Source organism: Ambystoma mexicanum, chromosome 11, assembly GCF_040938575.1.
Source record: "Ambystoma mexicanum isolate Mex_15411 chromosome 11, UKY_AmexF1_1, whole genome shotgun sequence".
Classification (NCBI taxonomy): Eukaryota; Metazoa; Chordata; class Amphibia; order Caudata; family Ambystomatidae; genus Ambystoma; species Ambystoma mexicanum.
The window spans coordinates 584957884-584973650 of NC_090934.1; positions in this window are offsets into that span (position 1 = coordinate 584957884).

A 15767-nucleotide genomic window follows, 5' to 3' on the forward strand; every position below is an offset into this window, starting at 1 on the left:
CTCGCTTTTCTTGGTTAGTCGAAGTAGTGATGGAAAACTTTCTGTAGTCAGGGAAAGCCGGTTTTGTACTAGAGAAGGCAATACTAGTGATGAAGAGAGTGAGAGCAGTGGTTTTGTAGTGAAAAGCATTGTGCTCCTTCTATGCTCGAGTGAAGGAAGTATCTCAGAAATATTGGCGGGTAAGTGTTTTTTGATAAAATGCTGTCTTTTGTGTAAGAGTGAGCTGGAGTAAAGCAAGTAGCTGAGCAAAGTGATTGCGGTGAAAGCGGTATGGTGAGTGATTGCAGGTAACGACTAAGAGGCTGGGAAGGAGGCAAAAAGGGGGGTTCTTTGGGTGAGAAAAATCATTTTGTCGCAGGTTTGGCTTTGCTGTTATTTGTATAACATCGTTTTTGGGTTGGAGTATGGAGACTCTGTTGAATCATTTGTGTCAGATACTTCGTGGCTATAAATCAAAAATTCTAAAGTACCATGGAGAATGGCTGTGGGTAAAATGCTCAATTATTGGCCTAGCAAGGCAACCCATGATACAGGGATATTGGAAAACCTGCATGCTTTTTTGAACAACGAGGCAAAAGGGTTTGAAATTAGAGAAGCCATTGAACATCTAAGAGCTCTGAAGGATGTATGAAAAAGGCAGTACGGCCTATAGTGTTAAAATCGTGGAAGAAGGGCTGAAAAAGGAGAGTGCAGGAATTTCTTCTGTATCGCCCCCCATGTAGGTGCTATACTTAATCGCCCGCAGAGGGGTACACAGACCCTGAGTTGGAACCTCCATTTTTGCCAGTGGTCACTCCAGTGGTTGTGAGACGGACACAGGTGATGCCTCCATTAGCTGCGATGCCTATAAAGTGGAATAGCAAGGAAAGTGGAAGGGTAACTCCTTCAATGGTTAGGGCTACATAAAGACTGAGAATGGAGAGCATTAAAGGAATAAGTCCCCCAACTGCTAGGTTAGAAGATAGATTAATGGTGGAAGAACAAGAGTAAGTGAGGCTGGCAGCCAGAAGAGCGGATGAAGGATTGAGAATGAGGGAGAAGGAGGAGGTTAGGCCTTTTCCTTCTAGGATAAAGGATAGGCTTTGAAGGGTGGTAGAGACAGAGGAGGGAACAAAATGGAAGAAGCGCTGAGGCTAGCAGAGGAGAGATAATGCTGCTATGGCAGCAAATAAAAGAAGAGTATGAAGAAGTGAAGAGACAGGTAAAGAATGTAGAGGAAGGAAGGTGGAGGCATGGATAAGTTCTTGTCAGGTTGGATAAATCAGTGGTCAAGGAGCTCAATGTGGACATGAAGGATAGAAATATTGCCATGGGTTCAGGGTTTGAGCAAGGAGGATGGGAGCCTGTACCCTATGGTAGTTCTGAGTATCCTTTCATGCCTATAGAAGTGTTGGGGTAAGGAAGGACAGGAGTAGAAGATGAAGAGGAATGGGAATTGGGTGTCGAGCAGGGTTTAGCAGCCCAACCTCTCGCTCCAGTAGCAGAGATATAGAGGACACATGGGGTCTTTGGATGTGCCATGGGACTCATATGGCTGTAGGGCTGTAGCACGTAGCAGGGAAGAGATGGGGGGTCCTAGTGAAAGCAGGTTTTACTCAGTTGCCATTACTCCAGAAATGTCTAGGAAAAACATATTATGTCCCGTGGTCACACATGGATGGGAATACCTTGATGAAGACACTCCGTTTGCTCACTGCAGGCACAGGGAAGTGGATTTATTCATTGGAACAACACACTGCTGGTGTCATGTTGGCCATAGGGGACATGAAGAGCCAATTCACTAATGGGGAGCGGTCATATGAGCTTTGGAGGAGATCAGGGTTTCCGGGAGTTCAGTTGGACACAAATGCCCATTAGGAAGAAGCTTTTAGTAATTGCAGGGCACATGTATGGGGGGTCCTTGCAAGTTATGTATCCTGATATGCCCGATATAAATACAATTCTAGCCAAAAAAGGATGAAATTAGATGATGATCCTGCCGCACACATCCAGTTAATTCAGGAAATGTGGAGGGGAGAGATGGGAGAAGCATGGGGCAAGAATGTAGCTATTTATTACCACATGCTAAAGAAGGGACTTCCCAAAGAGGTTCAGCACGATCTGGATAAGGTGCTAAGGATGGAGGCCAAGAGTTGGGCAGAAATTCAAGCACATATTGTGCATTTTTGTAAAAGGAGGCAAGAAAAGGAAAAGGAGAGTATAGAACGGGCACAAAAGGCAGAGTCCAAGCTTGTTCAGAAGAAATTGGCATAGATATGTTTGGAAGAGCAGTAATTACTAACTCCATGGAGGGACACCAGGAGCAATTGAGACAACAGCAACAGGGTGAATCGAGTGTGACACAGGGGTGGGTGGACAGGTAGGTCCCCGGTCTAAGACAAATGAGAGCGGTCCAAGGGGTAGGAAAGGATTTCTGTGAGGTGGTGGGTCATTTGGTGGGTTTGGAGGAATGGGGCCCTGGTTTAATGGGCCAATGGGAAATAATTATGGAGGGTTCTATGGGATTCAGTGTTGGTCATGTGGGAGGTTGGGACACATGTCACAAGATTTTGGAGGCAGGTCAAAGTATTTTAACATGGAAGCTCAGCATAAGCAATCCCCGACTCTGCCATATGCCCCAGGATCTGGGCAATCACAGTAGGCATGGGTTAAACAAAACCCAGCAACTGGTGCTGCACAGACCTATGGAATCCCACTGACCATACCAGCAAAGGCACCAGTACAAACATGGGAGAATAGTCCTTTACTCCAAGGTGTGGCTACTCACTACACTGGACCAAATGTTTTTGGAGGGAGTCCTTTTCCGCTCCCGCTGCTAATATGCACCGGGAGAAGAACAGCCCACAGTGGTCTCTGATGTTTCCAGTCCTGTTACCATCGATCTGGAAGAGGACCCCCAGATAAGTGTGCAAGGATGTGACCGAATGTTCTCATTCATGGTTGCCACAGGGGCTACAAAAGCTTGCATTAAGGATGGTGAGTTCCCTTTATCAGGGAAAAAGATGGACACAAAGGGATTCTCTGGGGTTATCCTGTCTGTTCCTTATACTGAAGATCTACATATTACGGTAGGTACTGAAAATGTATCTGCCCCTTTGCTGTGGGAAGGGACCTATTGAGCAAGTTGCAGATATTGATTGCTTTCACAGAGGAAGATATAGAATGCTTGACTCCAGGTTTGTAGGAGGTAGGAGATAAGGGGGTGTACATACAGCCTTGTTTCTTTATGGTGTAGTGGTTTTGTTGAGTAGGGTGCTGGGATCAGAAAACAGACATGTTGGGTACCAATTGAGTTTTTGTTTTGGCCTGTTAAGCCACACAAGGTAACACCAGGCACCATTGTTATGATTCTCTTACATAAAAAATCAAAAGATTGATTAGAAAACACTAGAACTTAGTGACAAGTACTCGGCGTACCACTGGCCCTCCTCTGCTTGCTCTAAAGAAAGGCCGTAATTTACGGGACAGCTTGGTACACTACAGGTTTGTTTCAAGAGCACCTACCCTGAGGCAGCAAAATAAACAACAAGCATCATGGGGGCATGTTTTGGCCCCCGTGACAGGACACCATATGTGCGGTAACTGAAATGTCTGTCAATTTACTTTGAGGGCAACCGCATTTGTATACCATGAATTAACATCGAAGTTACACAGATTTACCAACTGTCATGCTAAAGACGTATTATATGCCATAGTGTGCCCTTGTGAATTGCTGGACATCGTCGTGACCACTCAAAAAGCAGTGATCAGAATTAATGAGCACAGGTCCCGCATTCGCACGCAGACACTGACAGCACCATTAGTCCAACATTTTATGCAAGGATAGCATACTGCAGATGATATAAAATGGCTCATCATTGACCAGGTCAATCAGGACGAATTCAATTTTTTCAGTACCAATAGACTCTTGAAATTAGAACAACATTGAATTTACCACTTGCAAACCCATATTAATGGGTTAAATTATGAATTGCAATGGGCTGCTTTGTTTTTGTAGATACATCAATGGCTGTAAATGGGTTCATGTGGTATTTGCTTGTAGCAGTACAGTAACCACAGTCACCTGTATCGAGTGATAGTCAGGAACTTTAAGATGGGTTCATTGCCCGGGGTTACTTGTCAGCCAGATACATGATTACCAATTTAGGTTTCCGGCTCCATAGCCAGCCGTTAGAAATATAGGTTGTTCAAGATGTCCATGCGATTTTATAGCTTTTTGTCCATGAACAGTGACATTACAGATCTGTGTAATAGGTCATGGCCGGTCGTTGGTTTATCCGATGCTAGCAAGGTCGAATTAGTTTCAGGAGGTGTTTAGTGCATATGCCACTGAGGTAAGCCACTTCGCAAGACTTTGATCATTAATTGCTTTCCGTCTGCATTAAACCTATTTGATTCCGAACTTGGGGTAGCAGTGGTTCCCTATTTAATTTGTTGCACAGCAGCAGGTGGCTGCTACAACTGTGTAAGTGGTTTCAAAACTACAGTTCCACTGGCAGTATGGAATGTTTTCCAGCTCTGCTAGTTGAAATGGATTGTAGGTATATTTTCCCTCCCATTCTGTCTTTCGTTAGATATATGGAATTGAGCTTAGGGGCATGCATGAATAGGATTTGCAACCTCACTTCCCGTCCTCTTCTTACTCACACCCACAAAACCCCCCCACCCCCGTTTTATTCATTTTTTCCTCTTTTGATCACTGCCTTAGCAATTAGAGTCTTTTGCAGTGCGTTGAACACAAGTTATTGGGCCTCATTCCGAGTATGGAGGTAATCATGGCGCTATTTGCGCCATGACTACCTCTCATACCGGTACCGAGTTCGACCTGGTTCAATGGGGACTTACCGGTCCATTCCGATCTTGAAGGGACCGGTAAGTCCCCATTGAAAAAACCATTCCCCATTCCCATTTCAACCCCCATAGGGCTCAAAAGGAATGGGTTAGTAGCTAATAACGGCACCACAATTTGCAGTGCCATTATTAGCTCTCTGGTCCCTTAGCGGCTCCCGCTAAGATTGCGGGACCCGCTAAGGGTCCTCGGAATAGGGCGCAAAGGGATTACCGGCACCGATGTCCTTAACAGTGCCCGGTATCCCTTTGCGCCCACCTAGTAATGAGGCCCATTGTCTTTATTCGCTCTGACGGCTGAGCAACCATGGGTAAGTTCCATCATGTTTCTGACCCTGGTCATGTTTTGCTAAGAGATTTGTTGTTTCCTTCTTTGGGCACTTGCTGTCCATCATGTTGTGGTGGTATTGGGGGTTGCCCTGGGCACAGTCATCTTTAACATGAGTGCACTTAGACTTAAGTGGCACCTAATGGTGCTGCAACCATTTGAATATGTACATATAGAAATGAGTTTCCATGCATTCAATGGCATGTCATAATTGTTTTCTCGAGAATCATTGATGCTACCCTGTCAAACAAGTAATTGTTATGTCCTGAAGAGGCTGGTCCACTAGAAGTCAGGGGACCTGTACAGCCGAAACTCGAGTCAATACATCAACAGAACTTTGGTTCATCGAAGTCCCTCTTTTTCTTGATGGGTGCTATTATTATTTTACATAACCTGACTACAGGGAATTAACAACAGTGCAGGTTCAGTTTAAAGTGATAGGTGTGCATATACATTGAAGTCTGTGGCACACCAGGTCCCAGTTGGGGATCACAATTACAGAATTGTCAACTATGTCACAATTATAGATTTTGTTTGAGGGGTTTTGTACATATGTGGATTGAGAGTTGTGAGTGTGGGTATGACAGGACCATTTTTCAGAGTTATGCACTGGCACTTTTGATTATGCTAAATAGAGTGTTGTCTATAAAATAAATGTACTGTTCTAGATCCATGTCATATGAACAGTTGGAACTGAATTAAAGCTGAATGAGTAATTTAACAATGAATTACATTTTTATGTAAAAAAAAGTCTCTTCGAATGCTAGAGGGTATCTTTTTTGTGTGTTTTCTTTACAATTCTCTTAGAGGCAGTAGTGATCAGGAAGAACAGGGCGGTTCTCTCAGGCACAGATGAGGAAGGCGGAGAATGGCGCACAGTTCTGTGCATTGATCCAACCTTATCGCTAAGGGACGTGTCAGATGAGCAATTGTTCGAAGACACCGAAGACATAGGAGAGATGGTTTTTGAAATTGGGTTGCCTTGCCAGATAGTGATAGAGCAAAGGGAAGTACCACAGACTATGGTCATCATTAAAAATACATCACCACATTGGAAGAAGGAGTTGGGACAGGTGCCGGACCATTTGTGGCCCAGCAATCCTCATGATGTGGGGCTGCTAAAGAGTGTTGGAGCAGTGTGAATACAATTTAAGTCTGGTGCGATATTACCACTTGTTAAGCAGTACCACATGTCTAGAGAGGTGGACAAAGGGATTTACAAGACCATTATGGCATTGTTGAAGCAAGGCATAATACAACCTCCTGTGTCCTCATGTAACACATCCATCTACCCTGCGAAGAAAGTGAAGGGGTTCAGTTGGAGGATAGTCCAGGATTTGTGCCCCCTCAATATCATTGTTGAGGCAGAATTTCCGGTTGTCCTGAATCCTGCCACCATTCTTTGTAATATCCCTACAGGGTCAACCCACTTTATAGTGATTGATTTAAAAACAAAATCATTTTTCTCGGTCCCCTTAAACCCCAATCCACAGTGCCTCACAGCGTTTATATATCGTGCTCAGAGATTTGAGCACACAAGGTTGCCCCACGGGTAATGTGAATCTCTGAGTGTCTTTAACAGGGTGGTTCAAATGGATTTGGGAAATGTACATGTGTCCAGTACTGTAATGCAGTATGTGGACGATGTATTCGTTTGTAGCATTTCAGAGGAGCAGTGTTGTGGAGATTCCATAATGCTCCTTACCCTGTTTGCAGAGAAGGGGTACAAAGTGCACAAAGAAAAATTGCAGCACTGTCAGATAGAGGTAGTATATTTGGGGCAAGCAATATCGCCCGCAGGAAGGAAGGTAATGCCAGAGAGAGCCACTACAGTTCAAAATACTCCTCAGCCAGTCACATTGAAACAAATGCAGCTGTTGTTGGGGCTCTGTAACTTTTGTAGGTCATGGATCTTTGATTACTCTAGTAATGTGAGGCCCTTATTGCATGGGCTTAAGGAGGTATAGAAGGTAAAGCGTCAGATAGAGTGGTTTGAAGAAATGGCAGCTTGCTTTTGGAAACTGAATGCGGCGATCAGTAATGCTCCAGTCTTGGCGACCCCGAACTACAAGAAACCATTTTATTTGTTTTCTCATTCGAATGGGAAGGTGATGAGAGCTGTCCTGACCCAGCAAACATTGCTAGGCCAGAAACCTTTAGTGTACTACTGTGGAAACCTTGACCCAGTAATGCAGGAACAGTTCCCTTGCGATCAAGCTTTAGCTGCAGCAGCTTTTGTGATTCAAAGATTTTCAACCATTACTATGGGTTACCCAGTGACATTGTACATAGAACATGTGGTCTTTGATGACCCAATGAGTTTCAGAGTACAAGGTAATCCTATTGATTGCATGAATACATCCTGTGCAGTATCAATTAGTCTTTCCTGCAACATTTGTAGCCGAGCCAGAGCAACCCGATGATATTGTTCATGATTGTACCACTTACTAGGGAGAATAGGAAGAAAGGATGAATATCAAGGAGGATGCCTTGGTGGGAAGTGAGGTACTTTTTGTTGATGGGTCTTCAATAATCAATCAGGAGACTGGTGAGAGGCATACAGGTGCAGGCATTGTGGGCTATGTTGATGGGGAATACTGGGTCGGATTCAAGAGACTTTTGCCTTCACACTACTCCGCGCAAGCATCAGAACTAGTGGCACTTATAGAGGTGCTGGAAATGAGTAAGGGGGTGGCAGCTATTATTTATTATGGCTCTGCATATGTCACCTCCACTGTGCATTCAGGGGTATCAAGGTGGCAGAGAAAAGGTTTTGGGAGATCTGACAGGACCCCTATTCAGCATAATGTGCTGCTATCCAGACTAATTGAAGCGTTACCTTTGTCCAGAGAGGTAGGTTTAGTTAAATACACTGCACATACTAACCATACTAATCCAATATCCCTTGGAAATGATGCTGCAGACAAAGCAGTGAAGAAAGCAGCGTACTTACCTTTTACAGATTCCCAGAAATGGGAAACCGTGTTCCAGTAGGTACAGTTGCCAGCCCCATACACCAAAGTCCTGATGCTTCAGATTTTAGAGCTACAGGAAAAAGTTGCTAGAGAAGAACAGGAGCTCTGGAAAAAGAGGAGATGCGTCCTCTCATCCACAGATTTGCTGTGGAGACAGGAGTTGATGGTGAAGGTAGTGATGCCCATAGAGCTGCTCTCCATGGCTCTAGACAACTACATTACCCGTTGCACACTTCTCAGTGACAAATTGCAGCAGAGCTTCAGGAAGAATTGTTTATACCGAACCTCCAGGAACAGGTAAGTAGGTTTGTCAGAAACGATGTAGTTTTCAAGTAATTGAATCCTGGAAATACCATGAGGCCAGTAAGGGGAGTGTTGCCTAGGCCCTCTGGGCCATTCAGGGAGCTTCATATAGACTTTGTGGCCATTATCATGGGATGAAACAATTATCGATATCTCATTGTTCTTGTTAGTCCATTCCCATGTCTTGAGGATCGTCCCTGCATACATCCTGATGCTAAGTCTGCAGCAAGGTTTCTGGTGAGGGAGGTATTTCCACAGTGGGGAATTTGCGAGGTCTTAAAGTCTGACAATGGAATCCACTTTTTTAATGCCTTGTTCGCAGAAATTACTTCACTTTTTGGAATCAAGCACAGGTTGTTCTCAGTATACCACCTGCAGGCCAATGGAACCATGGAGAGACTAAATGGGGACCTTATGGCCTAATTAGCAAAAGTGTGCAGGGATTTGAAAAGGTTGTGGTAAGACTGTCTTCCCTTGTCACTCTTTTATTTGAGAAATTAATCAGGAAAAGACCAACACTTGCACCCCCACGAGATCATGATGGGGAATAGGCTATGCACACCTCTCTCACTTGCATGCATTGCATCAGATGCACACAAGACTGCAGAGGTCCTAGGAGAGGATTTTAGGGAGTACTTCAGGTTGTGTCTTCACACCAACAGAATACAGGAGAAAACGGCAAGGAATTTGATGATCAATGCAAGCGACAGCTACTCCCGAGAGACAGGTTTTTCGTTCGGACCTTTGTGCGTCGCTGGAATTAGCAGCGTTTCCATGGGTCATACTGTGTTGTTTACGCAACTCCAAATACTGTGAAGGTGCAGGGAAACAATAGTTGGATCCATGCCTGAAGGGATATCAGCACCCCTCGACTGACACAGGTAGAGGTGCAGGCTCAAAGTTAAGTATGCCCTAAGGATCAGCCGTTCATTCCAGTGGAGAGGGGGTGTGGATGAAAGTCTGTTACTTGAATTTCTCTGTTTAGAAAAAGAAGAAATATTCAAATGTATGATGTGTGTTAAAATGAGTGTTTACATGGTTTTTGTGGCTCTCTTGTCATGTTTGAAGATGATAACAAGTGTAAATGTAGACGGGTCAAATGCACTAGACAAGGATCTATACTATAGCTATAGCACGGTTCGAGTACTGCAGCCCATCAGCATTTGTCCTCGTTTCCCAGCCAAAGGGCTACAGTATTCGAATAGATTGTGTGCGTGTCACTAGTAAATAAGCAGATGCTCAAACGTTACGAAAATGTTTGAAAAATGTTGCAAGAAGTAGATGCACCCGCCCTGAAAAGTCCCATGTGGAACACAGAGAAAGGAGCAAAAGAACCTTTGCCCTGCGTAATAGGCAGAGGAGACTGGTGCAATCCCTATACACAGCTGCCAGTAACACTAAGAGTGGCCATGAATAGTTGCGGTATCCAAGATTGAGTCCAGCTTTGAGCAAGGTTACCGTCCTGATGAAGGCCTTATAACCAGCAATCTGAGAATGCCAGGAAAAAGCGTATTTTAGCAGAGAGGCTGAAACACATGTCAACAGATAGCTATTGTATACATCCGTGTCTAGTGCCCCAGTTTGTTTCCTTAGAGGACAGTACAATCACAAAGTCCTCAGTCCACAATGACTGTGTGACTGTATAAAGTCTACCTAGGCTAATTCATTTGACTAGGGTGTTTTGTATCATACAGATCACAGATGTGGTAACTGTTTTGCCCCGGGGTCTGTTAGATGTTATATACGGCATGCCACAACTTGGTGACGTCACCAGAATGCGCCACCATAAATGGCTGCCATCTTGGTGCCTTAACATGTACGGGAATGCGAAGAAGGAGCAGACTTCTCTCTCCTACAGCTGACCTTTGATCTTTGGGTGAGTGACATGCAACTCTGGGACTTACGTCCTGCTCTTTAGTTTTAGGCTTCAGCCTATATCCAACTTAATCTTCCTGATTCAGAGAAATGTACCCTACATCCTTATACTCTCTTTTCTAGATCTCTGCCCTGTACTAAGAGGATCCACTCGAGGGATCTATTGACTTGGTGATTCTCTCGAAATCCACTTTTTAGTGGTTTTCATAAAGCATTTGGCATCATACCCTACTTCATATGGTAAGGATTCCCTACTTTTAACATATCTCTTACCGTCATTTAGCTTCTATCCACTTATACTCTGTTTTTCTAACCTCAGGTATAGGAACTTCAATGGACCTTTATTGATGCAATATCCTCCTTTTAGAAATACTTCAAACCACCATATGGGATGTCAGCTTTATTCTGGGTAAGACTAGGGGACAGCCCTTGCTAATCCTACCCAGCAACTACAAAGTACATATGAGTACCCTTACTCTGAATAGAAATGACTTGAATAAAATTATATGGATGCACTTTACCTATACCCGACCTGGCACAGCCCACGCTCAAACAAATTGAGATAATGATTCATTCATTATTGGATATGCTCCAGTCACATAGACCTGGTAGGCCAGGGAGTTGACAATATCATTAATTAGGTAAATCACAAGATCCAGTGATATGTGTTGGATAGGATGCCCGGAACAACATGTTTTTTCCAGTATTTACTTACATCATGTTAAAGTACCTGTTTCAATTGTATAGGCAGCTACAATGTAGATTTCTAGTTTTTTGACTTGGTAAACATATCCGTAAATTGAACATGATTGTATATATTTGAAGAGGTATAATAAGCACAGAACTATATAAGAGAAGCACAGTTGATGCGGAGAGATATATAAGAATATGTAAAACCTGCATCAGGGCCACCGACTATTTAGAAAATAAGAGTATTTTTTTAAATCACCTACAGAACTAGTAAATTTGATGTCTCACAGAACTAGTAACTTTTTGTTTTCTGCAATTCTTCCTTAGATTTCATCGAAATATTGAATATGCCCCTGAAGAAGAGATGTTTTTCTCGAAACGCGTTGGGCTAATTTAGAAAAATAAAACTACATAGGAAGAAGTCAGAGAAGGTTGTCTTGATGTTCATCATTAAGAAATCCTAAATGTATTGTCTGACTAATTATCGAATTAACACATTGTTGTCTGAACACATCACACCTATAGTGTGAACACAAGTAATATTCTAATTGTTTGGCTCTTTATTGAGAGCTTGTGAAAGTGTGCAGGGGACGGGAGTTCATCCATTAGGAACTTATCCTGTTTGTATGTATCTCACAACCCATATGCCAGGGTTGACTGTTATCTCCCCTGCACCTTAAATTCATTAAAAGCATTTCTGCTTTCAAAAACCTACTTCAATTTAAGGAATGACCTACCTTAGGTGTGCTTGGTGAACACAACTGCGGATTCCAAGCATGCTGACCCCACACCATGAGGTGATGGGAATAAAGGGGCACATACCTCTTTTATGTCCCTTTGGGACATTCAAACATAGGGGGCCCAGCTAGACTCTGTCCTGGCACCTCCGGCGCCAGGCTCATAGGAAAATGTAAGCAGGAACGTTTATTCGGTGCATGGGTGCTTTAACATTCACACAAGAACTTTTAACGTGCATTCAGTTTGGCCGTGGTCTTTCGGAATGGATTGCATGTGCAGAAACTAGGAGTGGCAGGGTGTGACCAGAGCTAATGGGTGTGGCTTAGAACTTAGAGCTATATAAGCCCGCCCATCTTTAAGGAAAGCACTTTGCGTTACTTTGCACCTCCGTGCAACGTGACACTCACCGCCACATGGACCAGCTAACCTACCTTGTGGAATCCCGTGCTCCAGCTGAAACACAGCAGTCCTGACTCCTACACTGCAGCACCCGTGTTCTTCCAAGAAGCCGGAAACCTGAAATAGAGATAAAAACAAGGTTAGAACCTCCAATAACACCTAACCAAGGACTGCGCCACATTCAAACCTCGCGCGCATCCTTAAAGGCTTAAAGGTTACTTACCAGTTACCGGACCATCGTGATTTCAGTCCTCCGTGTCTCTGGCTCATCTTCAAAACACTGTAGCTACCGCCGGACTCGCAACATCACCTGCATGGGGAGAGAGCAGAGAAAGAGACATTACATACAGAACGAATATTAGTTTATGAACGAAATTTACCAACACAGTTACAAAAGTCGAAAGACAAACAGGCAAGTGAAAACAAGAGACAACACTTAACTGCAGAGAAGTGGTCTTGTTGCAGCAGGCCTGGACTACCACGACAGAGGACCAGTGAAGGAACTCAGTCCCATTTGACTAAGCGCCCCTGCCAAAAGCAGCAGGACGGAGAGCGTGCAGTTATCAATCAACAGATGAGCCCTCTAGCATCAGCACGTCCCTTGAGAATACACACCTTGGGGAAAGGTCTGGACAAGGGGTTAAAGTCACAGATTGCATATTCATATTCCCCTTATATTCACACAGGAATTGCACTGCTTACCACCATAATCCTTCACAAAGGTGCAGAAGGAAAGGTTAGACAAGAGAAGTTCATCCAGGGACGGCTGCGACCGTGCCCCAACGCCTCTGCAGAGACCAGGTGAGCGTAACAGAATGCTAGAATCAAAGAACTGTTTTTGGTCTCTTGATTCCCTTGTATATATTATGCTGTGTGTTGCTAACCTGTGTGTGCAGTTTACAATATGCATGTACTGACTTGGATTAGACTTCTTCAGGTTTTGGGTTAGGGAAGTAATGTTTTGAATTTCGAATGCACAGACTATTTTTACTCACCCACCGAACCTGAGCAAATAGTTTTCAGATTATACAAATACTCCTTCCCTTTCAAATCATGTATGCATCACACTGTGCAATTTCAGAAGGAGGAGTTGCATGGGATCTACATTTTTATGGGAATAAAAATGACTTCTTTGAACTTGCTCTTATCTCCTATTCCTTATGAAATAGCTATGACCTTCTCAAAATACACATTATCAAACATATCTTCATTAAGCTCTGATATGGATGTCATCATATCACAGCCCAATGTAAACTATTTATTTGAAAACAATTTGGGTACAATCTAATGAATATATGATTTCTAAAGAGAGGCGTGCCGCATGCTATCAGTTTGATACTATACTAACAGCACATTGCAATCAGTCTTCTTGAAAATAAATCTCACTTGCCCCTTAGCCATAGTGAGAATCAAAATGCATTACCCATTACACTACTCCAGTATTCTTATGGGAATTAGCACACCCTAGCACTTCCAAACCACCACTTCTAGGATTTAGCATAGAACAGACTGAAGGCAAATGCGATTTGATTTAGGGGATTTTTGTACTTACTTTGGAGTAATTTGTTTAGTTCATGGAACAAACATCAGTTAGGCATCTGGTATCCCCTGGTCTCTGGTCCCCTTTGGCACAGGTGAAAACTGTCACTACCAGATTCAGTCTCCCTCCTGGACAAGGCTCCTTATATCCAGATATTCCCAGCTCAGCACCCTTCGATTTGGTTAGACAGCTTGTTGTCAGTCACAAAAAGGTGATCCTTGCCAGCAGCTTTTTCCAACGTCTGAATCCCCTTATTATCTATTCCCCCTTTTAAGGAGGAATTGTATGTCATAATTATGCACACAATGTGATTTTCCAAGTTCTTCCATTGGCCTACCTCATACCTTGTGCGGGCGGGGGCTAAACTATTTCTAAATACTTTATAGGCCAAATCATGTTTCATTTATAATTCAGGATAGTAACATGCAAACTCAATTAAATCAAGATTATTTGAATATGTGATTGCAGATGCATATCTGGGTATGCAACATTCTATTTGGCATTCTGCTTCATAAAGTTATGCATTGTTCTCAATTTAATAATTTACGATTAATGTCTAAAATTCAAATGTGGTGTCAAATTGGTAAAAAAAACAGTCTTTCAGTGGAATACCCTACAGGTTAATATAGTCAGGCAGGTCTGATGGGCTTTTTTCTTCTCCCAATATGACTTTCTATGGATGCCACAACAATCTATTTGACATGAAGATCACGTGTTTAGAAACCACATTAATACATTGAATATGTGAAAATTAAGAATTGCTAGCCAAACCCTCAAATGCTGCTATGTCTTATTATTCCTTGTGTACACCAAATTTGTACACATATTATTTGGTTTGTCCTGACAGTTTTTGTGTATCCTGCCACTGAATTACATAAATCATGCTGGGTGATTCATATTAAGAATGTTGTGCTAAACTTAATTTTTAAATTATTTTGCTCTCTTGATTTTTTCTCACATCCACCAATCCTCTGAGGTGTGAGGGGTCCAGCTGTCGGCATATTCATGGAAATTCTACTTCAATAGATCACCACAGCCAGGCTTGCACATCGCAGATACTAGATGATGAGAAAATCGCCACATATCTATGTGATATCCGGCCTTCAAGCCATATTGCATAGTGATAGGTGTTTTTATAGCCCAATGTAGTGGTATTCATCCGTGGAAGACTTAAGGTCTGAGTTGGCCCTTAAAGGAGTCAAACTTCTGCCCTCCACGCTCAACATAATCCTATGTGAGCGTGTTGAAATTGCGGAGGTATCTTCCCAGACTGCAGGCAAACTGTGCTTCACCTCAGAGACCTGTAACTATCATCATTTGGAGTGTGCACTTATATGTCCATGGGTGTGTGTGTGAGTGAGAGTGAGAGAGAGTGAGCAGAGGAATAATACCAGGAGGAACGAGGATAGTAGATCCAGAAGGTGTAAGAGGAAGAGGAAAACCAGAGGAGAGGGGGGGAGTAGAGATAGGTGGGGCGAGGTGAGTAGTAAAATCAGGAGGGATGAGAGTAAAGACTGAAGGAGTGTGATAAGGTGAGAGGAAAAGAGTAGAGCGAGGAAGAGAGGGAAGGAGTGAGACCCAGAAGCAGAGTGGAGAGGAGTAGTGGAGGGTAAAGTGTGAATAAGAAAGGAATGGGTTGTGAAGGTGCACTCAGATTCCGTTCTAGTCCATCATATAGTGCTCAATTTCATTTATATGGTAAGTAACTCTCAGGTGCTCCTTGTTAAGTCTGTGCTACCAGGCTCGAATCTATGAAGGAAAATGGCCCCCGTAGTCAACGGGAGGCAAACAAGGGCACACTTACTCCAATACAATTGGTAAGAAATCAGTCATACATGTTAAAGTGCTTTAGAACAAGTATTTTATGAGTATGTACAAGACTGTCAATTCATCATTTACATTCTCATAATTAACATATTCATTTTCACACTTTGCTGTGTTGATAACAAAGTAATTCATATTCATTACACTGTTTTTGTCTTCATATTCAACAAAAAGTACAAAACATTCCTGATCTTAATGCAACATACATTTTCTACATAATATAGTAACAATTAATTTATGTAGATAC